Source organism: Aotus nancymaae, unplaced genomic scaffold, assembly GCF_030222135.1.
Source record: "Aotus nancymaae isolate 86718 unplaced genomic scaffold, 86718_ANA_hifiasm-v0.15.2.pri h1tg000040l, whole genome shotgun sequence".
Classification (NCBI taxonomy): Eukaryota; Metazoa; Chordata; class Mammalia; order Primates; family Aotidae; genus Aotus; species Aotus nancymaae.
In genome coordinates, this window is record NW_026988454.1 from 108,461,810 (window position 1) to 108,477,704 (window position 15,895).

A 15,895-nucleotide genomic window follows, 5' to 3' on the forward strand; every position below is an offset into this window, starting at 1 on the left:
TCAGATTTTGGTATCTGCAGGAGGTACTGAAACCAATCCCCTTTGAATGTTGAAGAAAGAATGTACTTTAATTTTGAAATAAGCAGCATAATTTTCATCAAACAATTGTAAAGGTCTTGAGCGGAACATGTATTATGTAAATGTATTTGTTTATTTGTTACCTGCATACATTCTAATGAGAAAGATTAATCCATTTAATTGGGAGGAAAAGAATACCATACTCTGCATAATCTTGAAATTATCTCAAGAAACAAATACATCTCCTAGATCTGACAAATAAAATGAATAAACTAGTATAAAAATTAAGTAAACCTTAAGTGAAGTTGCAACCCTGGATTGCAGGCGTGGAGATGCAGCATAGATTCTTAAGACACATGGAACACCATTGAACATGAACAAAGTGACCTGAGGATGTATCCCTGTACTAGTCAGGGCAATCAGCACTAGCTGCAGGTGATAATACGAATGTGGAGCACGTCTGTAAAACCGCCCTCTTTTCTAGAATGTTTTCCTATTGACTTCTCAGAGTTGACATGTCCTTCGTAGCTACACCACCTGGCAATGAATCAGAGCACACATGGCCCAGACAAGGTTGATCACAGAGATAGACAGTGGAGGATAGCACAGTTCTGAAAAAAGCTGGATCGGGAATCAAATCCTGGATCAAAGTCCTGGCTCTGAAATTGACTGGCTAGCTGGTGAAGGGGCAAGTTACCTAACTCTTTATGTCTCAAATATATCATCTATCAAATGAAAATTATATAAATCCCATCTCATAAGTTATCATGGGAAACAAGGTTAAAAATGCATTCAATGTGTTTTAAGACTGCTGTTTAAAGCATCTGACAAAAAGTACTCCATTTTCTTTTTAGTCCATGTTAAAGTATTAACATCTGACCTAAGCTAGACCAACAAGAACTTTTTTCTGGATTTCTTAAATTGAGGAATGGATTGTTGAAACCCATCCTCCTTGGATGACAAGGTGTTAAAACATAAAATCCAGACGCCACTAGTGGTCTCCTGTTGTCACCTACGTGGCAGCCACATTTTTCAGTCAGAAAGAAAGAAGCTGGGGAGAGGGACGGTCAGTGCAGTCGCTCACCTGTAATCCCAGCACTTTGGGAGGCTGAGGCCAGTGGATCATTTGAGGTCAGGAGTTCGAGACCAGTCTGACCAACATGGTGAAACCCCATCTCTACTAAAAATACAAAAATTAGCCAGGCATGATGGTGGGTGCCTGTAATCCCAGCTACTCAGGTAGCTGAGGCAGGAGAATAGCTTGAACCCGGGAGGCAGAGGTTGCAGTGAGCCAAGATTGTGCCACTGCACTCCAGCCTGGGCAATAGAGCCAGACTCAGTCAAGAAAGCAAGAAAGAAAGAGAAGGAGAGCAGGAGAAAGGGAGGCAGGTGGGCAGGCAGGTGGGTGGGCAGGCGGCTGAATGAAGAAAGAATTAGAGATGGGTACCCAGAGGAGAACCTGGCCACTATAAATCCCGGTTTCAGATGTTCCTGAGGGCCTGTGTATCCGTAGCTCGGCTGAGACTTGGATTTTCAATCTGGGCTTGATGCGTAGGTCAGTAATACTGCTTTAGCCTTAAGTGTATCAAGTTTGACTCCTATCACTTGCACTCTAAACTGATTACCACCGTGAGTTTTGTGGCATTTTGCATTTCCTCAGTCTCTGCCTACAAGTATTCAATGTTACATAGAAGAAAGCTTTTAACTTTCCTGCCTTTGTGCTGTAAATACTAAAATGCAGAATTGACTTCAGGCTATGAGCCCTTCAACCTAAGAGAATCTCAAAATGCTGATTGCCTGTTTAGAAGAGAGCAGTAAAATTTAGCCTTAACTTGGAGAAAGTGACCAAACTTAATTCTAGAATGTGAATTAGAATAAGGTGATAATTCTAAAGAAGTCAAACTTTTATTTCTATTTTTAAATAATCTGCTACGTTAAAGATTCTACAGAAGCTGTGGAAGGTTAATTAGGGACAGTTCTAAAAGAAAGAATTAAATAAAGTGCCAATTTTGGATTTTCCCCTTTGTTTTATTTCCTCCTGTGTATTTTGTTGAACTTGTTGGGCACTTAATTAATGGCAACTATCAAACAGTATGTCAAAGTCAATTTCTGTCTTCTTTATATCAATTTCAGTATATTTGATTAATTCAGTTGCAAATACATACAATATACTCAATTAATCTTACTGTCATGCTAAAGATCAAACGCCAACTCATGAATTTTAAAATTCATGATAGTTCTTCCATTAATCTCAACTTCCCTTTTTCCCCAAAAGAGACTATGCCTTGATAAAAAAAAATGCCTTCAGTAAATTACGGTGTATTTGTTTTCCACACAGATATTGGAATTTCATAAGGTTTCCCAAATATTTTCATGTGTCAATGCCACTTATAAAGGCAGAAAAGCTTAGGTAATTTAGTTTGAAAATGACTCTCACGGCCTCAAAATGGGAATGAAGGTAGGTTTCTTTTCCTCTGGATATTACCCATGTTGAATATTTTGGTTTAAACTAAATCCTCACTTCATCATAGTAATCTCTTTTTTTACTTAACTCCCATGTTTTTTGGATGAGACATCACTTCCTAGTTAGTATTTCAGTAATTTGTGGTCATGTGTTATCTTCTGTATTTGACTGGAACGGCATTGAGGGCTGTGAGTGTGGTTTATATATCCCTGTAGCTTTCCACAGCACCTGACTCAGTGTCTTGTACATAATGTTTGCAGAAGTAACAAATCACCTGTGAAACCAATCTATTTCTCATTAAATTGTAATATAATGCTTGGAATAACATCTACTGCCTTCCCTCAGTCAATATATACCTACGCTCTGCTTAAACTGACCTCCCTAAGTAAGTAAATTTGGCATTGTGCTATACAGAGCAATCTAAATAACAGAAGAAGTTCACTTGTCCCAAATATTCAGATGGTTGTGCATACACATGCACACACATACACACACATACTGCTTAGAAATTCTTTCTCAAATGAGAAAGGAAAAGTCCATCTGCCATTTACCCATCAATTTGAGTTAGTTTAGTCAATTTTTTTGTTTCCTAAAGCCTCAGGAATTAGGATAATAAGAGTTTTATGAGCCAAATATATAACACATATTTAATGCTAATAGAAAGAAAAATGTGTTTATTATTTTGAGGACACCTGGCTATGTGTGTGTGTGTGTGCACATGCATGCTCATGCATATCCTGATAAACAGAAATGTTTAAGCCTTTGACATAATAATTCAAATTTTGGAATTTAGTTTAAGTAAATAATTTGAAAATTTTTTTAATGAACACACATTTATAACAGCAGTTTAAATGAAAATACAAAAACAGTTCAAATTGTCAATAATAGAAAAATTGTTCAATAAGATTTAAGCAGCAATTTATGATTCTATATCTAAGATAAATGTAGAAAGGATATATAAAACAATAGTGAGAAAAATAAAATATGAAATTATATATTCATATTGATGTACTTGATGTTTATGCATAAAATTTCTTATGTATGAAAACTGGAAGAATTTGTCAAAAAAAGACTACATATCAGCTAACAGAGTCAGAAATCCATTTTCTGTTATTCAAAAAAATAATTTAAGTGAGTAAAAACTATCAAATCCACAGAAAGTTGATGTAAAGACAAGGAGAGGTGATGAAAATTTGTATTGACTGGGAAAGTCAGAGGTGGCCTAGGGTGATGTTACAGAGGGGAATTGGAAGCCCATGGGAAGAATAGCTGGAAACACAGGAGAGTGGAGGGCACCAAAATCCACCCAACCACTTCAGATGCTGTCTGAGATTGACCTGCCTAAAGCATCCCAGAGAGGCAAGGGTCTTCCTTAGAAGAGATTTCATAATCTCATTTAGAATTATACATAATTCTCATTAGTATATTTTTCCTTGTATTTTCTCAAATGCCCTTATGCTGTGGTTTAAGACTTCTGTCATTGCTTTTCCTTGGAAAGAAATAATGATGTAGTTAACATTTATCCTTGGTACAAATCCCTTTATACATTTAGTAATATCTTCGAATATGCATCTAAATCTTTTTTAAAAGAATGAGAACTCTATCCTTCCTTGATTCTGTTTATTTAGAGGTGGCTTCAATATAATCAGAAATGATAATTCTTCATAAGTTAGTCCTAATGAAAATCAGAAACACATAAGAATTTATCAGATACTGTTCTGGGTGTTTGGCATGGATCAATTGATTTTAGCCACACATAGTCTACCTATGATGAAGGTACAGCTCTTTCTCCTATTCAGATAAGAAAACCAAGGGACAAAGAAGTTTCTTGTCCAAGATTTTACAACTTTGTTCTAACAGAGCTAGGATTTAGACCAATAATCTAAATGAAGAGCCAATCAATCACATCTAATATTGTCTCCATTAAAAATTATGAGTCTTAAAACTGGGAGAACTGTAAAATTCTGCCTTGAGATCAGTTTGTGTTTTCTGTGGTGGTGGTTGTATGTTGGTAGGTTACTCTTAAACCAGAGTATTAAAAGGAGAAATTCTGTTTTTTTTTAAATTAGGTCTAAAAATAACCCAGTTCTTACTGTATTTTAGGCTGTGCAAATTTTGCATAGTAGGTCTATACTTTCTGTTATTTATTTTAGGTTCAGAGGGTACATGTGCAGGTTTGTTACATGGGTAAATTGCATGATGCTAAGGTTTGGTATACCAATGACCCTGTATGTAACCCAGGTAGTGAGCATAGTACCTGATAGGTAGTTTTTCTACCCACACTCCCTCTCCCACCCTTCCACCTCAAGCAGTCCCCAGTGTCTATGATTGTTCACATCTTCATGTCCATGTGTATTCAATGTTTAGCTCCCACTTATTATTTTTTATTATACTTTAATTTCTGGGGTACATATGCAGATCGTGCAGGTTTGTTACATAGGTATACACGTGCCATGGTAATGCTTTGCTGCATCCACCACCCTGTCATCTACATTAGGTATTTCTCCTAATGCTATCCCTCTCCAATACCCCCACCACCTGCTACTCCTCCCCTAGACACCCTCCCAGGTCCCAGTGTGTAATGTTCTTCTCCCTGTGTCCATGTGTTCTCATTGTTCAACACCCACTTATGAGTGAGAACATGTGGTGTTTGGTTTTCTGTTCTTGGGTCAGTTTGCTGAGAATGATGGTTTCTAGTTTGATCTATGTCCCTGCAAAGGACATGAACTCATCTTTTTTATGACTGTATAGTATTCTATGGTGTATATGTGCCACCTTTTCTTTATCCAATCTGTCACTGATGGACATTTGGGTTGATTCCAAGTCTTTGCTACTGTGGACAGTGCTGCAATAGACATATGTGTGTGTCTTTATATTGGGATGACTTATAATCCTTTGGGTATATATCCAGTAATGGGATTGCTGGGTCAAATGGTATTTCCATTTCTATTTCTAGATCCTTGAGAAATTCCAATACTTCAGTAAACTAATAAAATTTGTAAAAAGTCATTAGTCTTAGGAACAATGAAAAAAATATATAAAGGAAGATGAATATATATATAACATATTCATATATAGTGAATACATATATTATATCTAGGAAGATGCCCTGATAGGCATTTGCTTGCTAACTCTAGATTCTCCCAAACCTAAACTCAGAAGTAACATTATAGTGTACCTATACAGTTTAACTCCCTAATGCTTCAAAAGTTACCAATTACAGAAGATAGAGTTACTTGGCTTAGCATAATTGTAAATAAACTTCTTTGTCTTAGGTATTCCTGACTCATATTTTTCCTCATAAATTTCCGTTAAGAATACCAGGGCTGCAAGCCGACCTTGATTTCCATGGCAGGGGTGCAGTGCAGCAGGGCATTTAGGCGGTAGGAGAGATATGTTTATTCTTGTAGTTACCAGAGTTTGAAGGGCTTTTGAAAGAGACTTTGAGTCTTATGATTCTTCTATCACACAGTCTTCTTTACTGTGCCAATAAATTAAATATGCACATCATAGGCATTGATTGTGCAGAGGAGCAAGCCGAAGGGTGACAAATCTTTAACCATCAACAACTAGTGGTCTAAATGTTCACACTTCTAATGCTCCTTCCCCAAAATTGACTAAATCTAATCACCTGCCCTGGGTGACAAATAAGTGTGTACCCATTGTTAACTCTTGACCCTGGGGATTGAATGAAGCCAAAAACACAAAATAAACATATGAGTAAAAATTAAGTGGAGTCCATTGTTTCTCAGTCTCTTAATTTTAAGGCAAAATTATTCCCACACATCCACACATCTGAATTCTTTCCAAACTAAAACCAATAATTTTTAGTAGTTGGAAAATAAGGGATCATCAATACTATAACCCCAAGCAACAAAAATCCAAACAAGAATAATTTCTCAAGCAGGTTTAACTTGTTTCCAATTAAATACTAATTGGAAGTTCTTGATAAAACAAATTATTTAATTTGAAGTCATAAGTGTCCTTTCTAACTCTTAGATTGTACCAATTAACTTCAGCATAGAATTCTAAAAGCACACAATGAATTCTCTAAGGACAAACATTGCCTTGAGCAATAAAATTTAGAACAAGATTTTTATTACTATACATACTAAGAAAGCCTTCACACACACATGCCACTGATCTAGTTCTGCCTACCTTCATCCCAGTCCATTTAATCATGTCTATTTTTTACAAGCTTAGACTTTTTAGAATGAATCCACCTTGGGCAAATTTACTTACCATAACAATATTTGACCTGATAAAGCCAAATGGTTTGAATTGTTTAATGCCTATTTGCTGTACATTGACACCTAAATGAAAAGCAAGAAATTGAACATATGTACAGAATTAACACACCATTGTTAAACATGCCAGATTCCTAATATCTTAATCAAATGCAAAGTGTTTCCTGCAAATATTACAAAAACAAATAAACTTAAACTGGAATTTTTTTCACCAATTAATTTTCAAAGTACACATATCCTCCCCACCCCTACCAACACACACACACATTGGTGCAGAGAGTATTAGGAGTACTTAGATTAAAAGAGAAAGAAGGTAATAGAGGAAAAAGGGGATCTGAGAGATATGGGTAAGAATAAAAAGACCTTACAATTTGACCTTCTGGTTTTTTTGAGACAGAGTTTTGTTCTTGTCGCCCAGGCTGGAATGCAATGGCACGATCTTGGCTCATGCAACCGCCACATTCCCGGTTCAAGCAATTATCCTGCCTCAGTCTCCCAAGTAGCTGGGATTACAGGCATGTGCTGCTACACCTGGCTTAATTATTTTTCTTTCTTTTTTTTTTTTTTTTTTTTTGATATTTTTAGTAGAGACAGGGTTTCACCACCCACCTCGGCCTCCCAAAGTGCTGGGATTACAGGCATAAGCCCCAATTTGACCCATATTAATCCTAGCCCTGCACATTCATTGATTTATTTGACAAACATTTATTGAGCACCCACTTTGTGATAGTCACTCAACCTGATCTCTGTCCAAAATATATATGAAAAGACTGTCTTAAAATTGAAAAATAGATATTAAAGTTAAGCCAGGGTTAGCAGAGGATTAGAGCAGAATTCTGTTGAGGGATGAGTAAGTGCCACCTCGATATTCCCTGCTGTTCCTCACCTCTCTTCTTTCCCTTTTTTTTGAAGATGTCTCGCTCTGTCGCCAGGTGCTGGAATGCAGTGGCACAATCTCGGCTCACTGCAACCTCTGCCTCCCAGGTTCAAACGATTCTCCTGCCTCAGCCTCCCGATTGGCTAGGACTACAGGCATGCACCACCATGACCAACTAATTTTTGTATTTTTAGTAGAGATGGGTTTCCACATTAGCCAGGATGGTCTTGATCTCTTGACCTCCTGATTCGCCTGCCTCAGCCTCCCAAAGTGTTGGGATTACAGGCATGAGTCACTGCTCCCAGCCTCTTCTTTCCCTTTCATCCTCCCATACTCCTGGGAACAGACAATGACAGGGTCCCACTTTATGGAAGGCTAGTAAATCAGATTACAGCAAAGGGTTCAGATGTAGAGTTTTAAAATAAGGAAATAGGCCAATTTATTTTAAAGGCTCTTTGAGGGCTATTGACTTGGCTATATTATGTATGGTATGTGGAGAGGTTATTTGGCAAAAAGCCCTTAAAATATCCCAAAACATTAAACAGAGTAGATGAATTGAATGCAAACAGTGTATTACAGAAAGCTTTGTCAGAATTTGAAAACAGGGAAAAGTGAAAATTGAGAGTGGGATAATCAGGACATAATGAACAGAAAATGTGTTAGGAAGAACAAGTCATTTTGGAATAATGAAATAGATATTGTTTGGATTGGAAACAAGAAACACTACAAAAACAAACAAACAAACAACAACAACAAACTACATACTGTTAATATAGAAAACAAATGATTCTCTGTTCAGGTCCCTCTTTGCCCTATGGCTCAGATGGTGAAGGAATAGAATGTATGTTTCTCTATGCTATTACCTTTTTGATCACGAAGGTGTCTAATGTAAAATCAGGTCAGCTGGAAACGATTTTAGAAATCTCCTAAACTGAAATGTTTAAAATGTGTAGAGGGAAAATAAGTACATTTCAAAGCAAAGACTTTCAAAAGGCAATGGTTAAAAAAAAAAAAAAAATACAACCTACTTGAGAAAGTAATGGGATTGGTACAAATCCCTAGGCAATCCTGGAGCTATAACTGAACTAGGACTTCTAAACTAACCCTTGCTTTATCTTCCCACCCCTGCCAAGATTTTCCTAATAAACTCTGTAACACTCAGATCACTTCTTTAGTCTTTTACATCTGCATTTTTAAGGTTATTATAATACAAGTTGGACTCATGGCTTACACTAATTCTTCACTGTAAACTCCCTGAGGTAATATATTCACTTGTGCATCCCAATACTAGCACAGTGTTTAATACACAAATGATCTCATTTATTGGATACCACTTAAATTCAATTTGTATGTTTTACCTCTGGAATTATATAAATTCTTCAAACATCGGAGTCTGGTGCCTGGTATGAAGCCTTGAGCAGAATGAAATAATAATGACAGTGGTTATTTGCTTATTTTATCCACTTCACAGTTAGGGAAGAACATATTCTACTGCATTTAATCTTCAAAGCAATCCAGTAAGCCGTGGTTTTATTTGCATTTATTGATAAGGAAACGAGCTCACATTTTGAGTAACCAACTCAAGACTACACAGCTGGTTAGTACAGTCTAGCACTCAGCTTTCTCTTGATACAGCTTTGCCTACTGCCAATCTGGTCCTTGTCCTCAAGAAAAGTCACTCAGTTAACTTAGCCATCTCCATTTCCTTGCCTCCATCTCCTTCCTGAGCCAGTTGTGTTTCTACCAATACGATGAGATACTTGCACAGCAAAAGCAAGTCAGGAAAATGGCTCAGATGGGTGAAATTAACACATTGTTGGTTACTGTTTCTAGAGTCCCAGACACTTCTAGATATCTCAACCCCTTTGGAGCTTTTGTAAGCTTTTCACCTTTGTCCAAGTCAACTTTGACTTAGACGTGTGAAACACAAACAGGTTTAAAATTCTTAGGCCCAAAAAAAAAAATCTGTAAAATCTGAAACCTCTGTCATATCCCTAATCAAAATCCCAAGATCTCTCTTTCCCATTCGCCTCCATCTGATTTCTCCCTAGGGCATTGTTGCGGGCTGTGCATTGATCTTTGTGTGTCTTCTTTCTTTATCAAATGTATGTATACAATTTTTTCTCTATTTGATTTCCATCTTCATTCTGTGATGGATCCTCCTTCTATCTTTTCTGACTCCCTTTCTGCTAATTCATTGTCCTTTTTAAATACTTTTTTTCCTCAATCCCATTTTATATCTATCTAGTTCCAAAAATAAGAAATTAGAACAATTGTTATATAACCCTTGACTTAAAATGTTTCCTACCTCCATTCCATAGATTTTCATTTTCATCAAAAGATATCTAAATGTAACTGATATGTGTATTAGCTGAATGACAGTAAATGAGATAGCATGGTTCTGCTCAGAATATACAGTGGGAGTCACATCTTACAACTCTCAACACATATTCACTAAGTATTTAGCCAGAAAACATTCTTACCCAACTATGCTTTCCTTCCTGTTTTCTCTGCCTCTGGCCCCTTGGAGACATTTCGGAATGCTGGTCGTAATAGTGAAAGGCCAAATTACAACACAGGTAAATAACTTCTCTACTAAGATTTCTTATATCTCAATTGAACTTGTTATAAGGAAAGAGTTGCTAAAATAACTAGGATTAAGGAATGTCTTTTAAGCATAAAGCACTTTAGACTTCTGGCAAGAATGCCATACATTTAACACATAATATTGTCATCTTTATAAAGTACAGTAGATAACTATAGCTTTCAGCAGCTCTGAAGGTATCTAGACGTTCCAGGGAGAATATTTGAAGCTACATAAGATTTCTCTAGACACATAGTAATTTGTCATTTCTATCTTTCTACTACTCTCTGTATATTTATAAAGTGAGTTTAAAGGTATTACACAGGAGCATTAAATTTACTATCTTAAAAGTCTTTAATGAAAAGTCTACTTTTGTGGATAAAACTTTAGGAGAAATCACTACAGGCCTATACTGAGAGAAAAGGATCTCATTTTCAGTCAATCAAGGCTCAAAATATTTTGAGAACTAGAAAGGAAATAACCATTGTAAAAATAAAACTAAATTTAACCAGTATAATAGAGTGATTATTTCATTCACAAACCAAAGTAATAAATAACAAAGTTAGACATTTTCCATTGCTCTCTTTTTCTCTTTAAATGTCCTTAGCTAATAACCAAATGCTGTTTTTAAAAATCTTAGCCTTTAGATATATCAATAATACTAATCTTGTTATTTATTATGGTCAGCAGAGAATTAAGAGCAACATTTATTGCGAATCCAGGGTTGTTCACTCACTAATTATGTAACTTTGCACTTTCATTTCTATATTATTTTGATAAAGTGAGAAATCGAGAGATGATTGTTTCTTTTTCATCTCAATAATCCAAAATATTATGCATTTTCATCAAATTTTAATTCACATCCTATTTACTCGAATATTTCCCCTCCAGATATATTAATCTCCTCTCAATTTGGAGAATAAAGATGAAGTATCAACAAAAATTAACAGCAGTATTGTAATAGTATTATTGCATGGCATACAGGCATGCCTGAGTCTTGCCAGTCACCTAAATTCCAAGGAGTTCTGAGGGACCCACATACACAAAGACAAATCAAAGTAACATTTTATTAATAACTGCCCAAGCACCAGATTCTCCAGTGAAAGACTGAGTAAAAGCCTGAATTAATCTGAGACCTAAGCATAGTCTTTTATTTTATTCAAAAAAGTAGAAGCAGCACATTTGGGTTGAAAGCAATATAGGGAATGAAGAGAAGGAAAGAAAGCACTCAAGCTAGGTAGGCCCTTAGACAAAGATCTCCAAATACACTGATTTAACTCTCTCTCTCTATCCCTTTACCTTGAAAATGTACACTCAACCAACATATCAGTTTCTAAATAATAATATAGCAGATCTGCCTTATAGACTTGTAGAATTTACTTTTTTGTTATTGACATTGTTAAAACCATCCAGGTTCAACTTTGGAGCTTTAAGCTTGAATTTACTACAGTGGAAGGAGAAGGTAAGTCAATTTCCAGGTATCTTTCTCTGAATTACCTTATTTTCCCCACACTCTCTCTCTCTCTATCTTCCTCCAGATATTTGGTTCCTACCCAACTAATCGTGAATTACAACAATTGTATTTGAGCCAATATCTGGTATCTGATATTGGTTTGAGGGTCCAATGTCACTAACAATTTTTTGTGTGAGATATGGAAAAGAGAGCTGTTTCTTTTCATCTAGAACAATGTGACTTCAATTCCTAGTCACATTATTTGGTGCTTCCATTAAATGTCACTTTCTCAAGGAGGATTTTATTAGCATTTTGACCTGAATTAAATGGCCTGTGTTTTATACCTCCCTCTTATAACACTAATTACACAGTCATTTGTTTAAAGACTGCCTTTCTTGTTAGAATGTAAGCCTCATAAAGTAGGCAGATGGCCATAAGGCCATAGAATATATCAGTGCTGTTTAGATGAAGACTACCCTTTCTTCAGACAGATGCAACCCTGTGCCATAGTGCTCAGTTATCAAGTGGAATGTTGCCTGCATTTCAGTTCCCACTCAAGTCCTTGGCAGTAAACACACAACCACACGCAATGTCCTCTGTCCAAAGAGGCAGAGAGCGCATCTTTGTTTTTCTCACTGTATCCCTAGTACCTAAGGCAAAGCCTGACACCTGGAAGATGCTTAATAATTATTTATCAAATTGAATTTTAATACTTGAAACGGAAGAAAAGACCCAATTATAAACACAGTCTTTCTATTCATTTGCCCAATTAATTTTCCTACATGTTTCTCTTTCTAGTCCCCCTAAAATATACACATACACATACATATAATGTCTCTACACAAAGTATAGATTATATTCTTCCAAGCCTGTGATCCAACATTATTTGCCTAATATGACTACTAGGAAGTCCGACTACCATAACTTAGCTTTATATTGAAAGTTTCAGGGGTAAAGTGGAAGAAAATATGCAAGTTAACATGGTGTATTACTACAGGTCTGATTTTCTGCCGCCGTTAAATACTATTGATACATTTGTTGAACCTTTAGTCTCTATTTTCACCTCTTTGTCTCACACAGTTTGTAAAGGTCTCTTGCATTTCTTCAATAAAACAGGAGCTCTGTTTAATGGCAGAAATTTCATACTGTATCTTGGAATTCTTAAAGCAAAACATTTTACTACATTCAGGGAAAAAAATATATTAATCCAATGTTTAAAAAGAAAATGAAGTCCCAACAATTAGTTATCTCAAATGGAAAAAACTGCCTTAAAAAAAAAATAGTGGACTTGCCATGACTGGACATGACCTAGCAGAAATGGGTTAGTATCTGTTATGGATGTTGTGAAGAGATTTCCGCAGAAGGAGAAAAGTTTGAGAAGGTCTATATTCTCAGCATTTTGAAGAATGCAGCTTCTGCTACAACAAAAAGCAACTACTATTTTCCCTGAATGCAAATTGACAGGCATTTTACAAATGTATTAACCCTTATAGACAAAACATGTAATAAAATTTCTAGCAATATAGTTTGTTGTGAGTTCACTGTAATCGTTAAGAAAATCCAGAGACAAGTTTGGTTTACTTTTGTATCCTGGGACAGTAGTCATACACTGTAACTACTGAACTGACAAATCTTCCAGAGTTCAGACTGCACGATTACAGTCCCAGCCTCCCATCTACTCGGAGCAGCAGCCATATGGAAGAGTTATGTGATCTGTGTTAGAACCAGGGTTTTGTGGATAAACGCAACCTCTGGCTCCAACTAGCTGTGCATGTCTTTGGGCAAGTCATTTAATTTGTCAGTGCCTTATCTCCTGATCTGAAAAAGTGGGATAAAAAGAATACCAAATTCACCTGGGCTGTTGTGAGGAGTAAATGAGTAAATAGATACAAAGCGCCTAGAATGTGTTCCACAAAGGTAAAAGCATTCCATAAATGTTAACCTTATGCCTTTAACCAATTTTCTTTTCTTTTCTGTGACTTACTTTTCTCATTTATAAAGCAAAAATAACCCTACTATCTTAGAGCATTGTAAAAATCACAGTAGAGATGTAAAAATGTTTTGGAATATTTTAACTTCTATGCAAATAACAGAAGCAAATTAAACTAGTATTATGAACTACTACAAAAATTCTTTTTTCATCCTTCCTTCAGTTGAAAATACTGTTTAATCCTTCTTCTTCACTCTGTAAGAGAAATGTTTCACTAAAAAGAGCTAGGAATTGTACATCAATATAGACAATAGCTGTAGAAATAAAAGCATTCTTGCTGGCAAGCTTCCAGAGATGGGTTTTAGCATTTTTCTGCATATAGAATATTGGGGCTTTGTCAGTATCACAGAATGAACTAAAAACACATGACACAAAAATATGAAAGCATTCTCTCAGAAGTAGAAAGGTCTCTCACTCCTGGGTCTCCTACTGTTTACTTCTGCAAGTATTCCCTAGTGCATCAATTCATAGAACAATCTATCAAAGGTGCAGGGAGCAGAATGACCTCCAACACAGGGAGAAAGCAACATCTTCCCAAAAATGAGGAAGGGAAGCTAGAAGAGATTAGCAAAAGCCTTTATGAATTGCTCCCAAAGGTCTGCTTGACCTTTCACGTTCAAGCTGCTGTACAGTGTGTCCTATTTCAGCTTTTCATGAAATCTTACAATTACTCAAACTTGGTCAACTGAGAGCTAAAACTTAAAGATGAAAAGGCAAAAACCATGCACTTAGGTCAACAAAAGGACTGCATCACTGCATGATGGATGAGTTTCAGTTCAAATAATTCACATGAACACAGCTGATGGGCAGGATGCTTGCAAATATAATGTGTCCACAGCATGATGACTCTAACAAAATAAGCAAATATTTTAAAAATAAAGATGTCATTTTAAAATTTAAAAGTGCCATATGGTTGTTGTTGAAAAGTTTAAAATATTAAAAAAATATATAAATATGTAAAGTGCAGAAACCATCTACATGGTAATGAGTTGCGGATAACCCACATCACATTAGACCTTAGATTCTAAGCTTCATGAAAGCAGGAATTGCCACATAAGGGTGAGCAAACAAGACATGATCTCTGCCCTCAAAGAGTTTAGCAGGCACTCCTCCTTCAGGTCTTTACTGAAATGTCCCCTTCTCAGCAGTTCCTGATCACATTACAAATTTCCTTCCAACATTCCCCATTTAATTTTTCTCTATGCTACTGATCACCTTTGAATAGAGTATGTGTATATATATATATAATATTTAATTATCACATTTATTATGTGTTCCATGAAAATTTTTGTATTTTGTTGTCTCTCTCCTCTCACTCAAATATTGATTTGCGATGATAGTCCCAGAGTTTAAACAGGGCCTGCAACAAATAAGGCAATTAATATTTGTTAACTAAATTAATGAATGAACAGGGATTGAATGAAAACATACTTCAATGTAGTTTTTTCCAAATGATTAACTATGTGTCCAATAAGAGAGGACTAGGTAAATAGGTTATGATATTTCCAGAAAATATAATATTTTGAACATATATATTTCTACATTTACTAGCATGTAAAATTTCTACCATAAGTTTGTTAGATTTTTGAAAGTCACACTGTCAAAACACATATATAACTTCATTTTCAATATATATACACACATATTTGCATGTTTATATTGATAAATAATTCCTGCTGTGTGCCCAGGATCATGTTACATACTGGGGACACATAGAAGGAAAGAATGTACTCAGGAAACAGACATATAAAAAAGACAATGATGATACAATGTGATAAGCACTGTAACTAACATACTTATGTGAATTACTTCTGCCTTAGGAGATGTCTGGCTCCTTGAGAAATGGGTAGGAAAAGGTGGGAACAGTTATCTCATTAGAGAAAAGATGCTTATACAATCACACTGACTTTAATGGGAAGCTGCCAGGGAAAATGTCTTCTTGCACATGATGATGCAATGTTCTACTTACCATTCAAAAGCAAAGCTATGATTTCTATATTACTCATGATCACAATGAGATCTTGCAAGTGAAATACTGACTATTATTGCTCTGATATCTTTAATCTAGTCCTGAATATGGATGGAAACAGAATGAAAATTCAGTGAATTGCAACAATGTATGTTTCTGCTTTCAGTTCACATTCCATTACAGAGTGCTATGTCCAGTACTGTACTGAATCTCAAGGAGACCCATCTTTTTTTTTTTTTTTTTTTGCTTTTTTCCTCCACTGTCCTTAATATATGAAAGAAAGCAGAGACTCT

The 15,895-nt window shown here is 35.8% G+C and overlaps 1 protein-coding gene across 6 annotated transcripts in view; it reads right to left on the reverse strand.

Annotated features, from left to right (window-relative positions):
• MLIP (muscular LMNA interacting protein) overlaps window positions 1-15,895 on the reverse strand; it is a 270,604-nt gene that overhangs the window by 203,239 nt on the left and 51,470 nt on the right. The window lies entirely within an intron of this gene.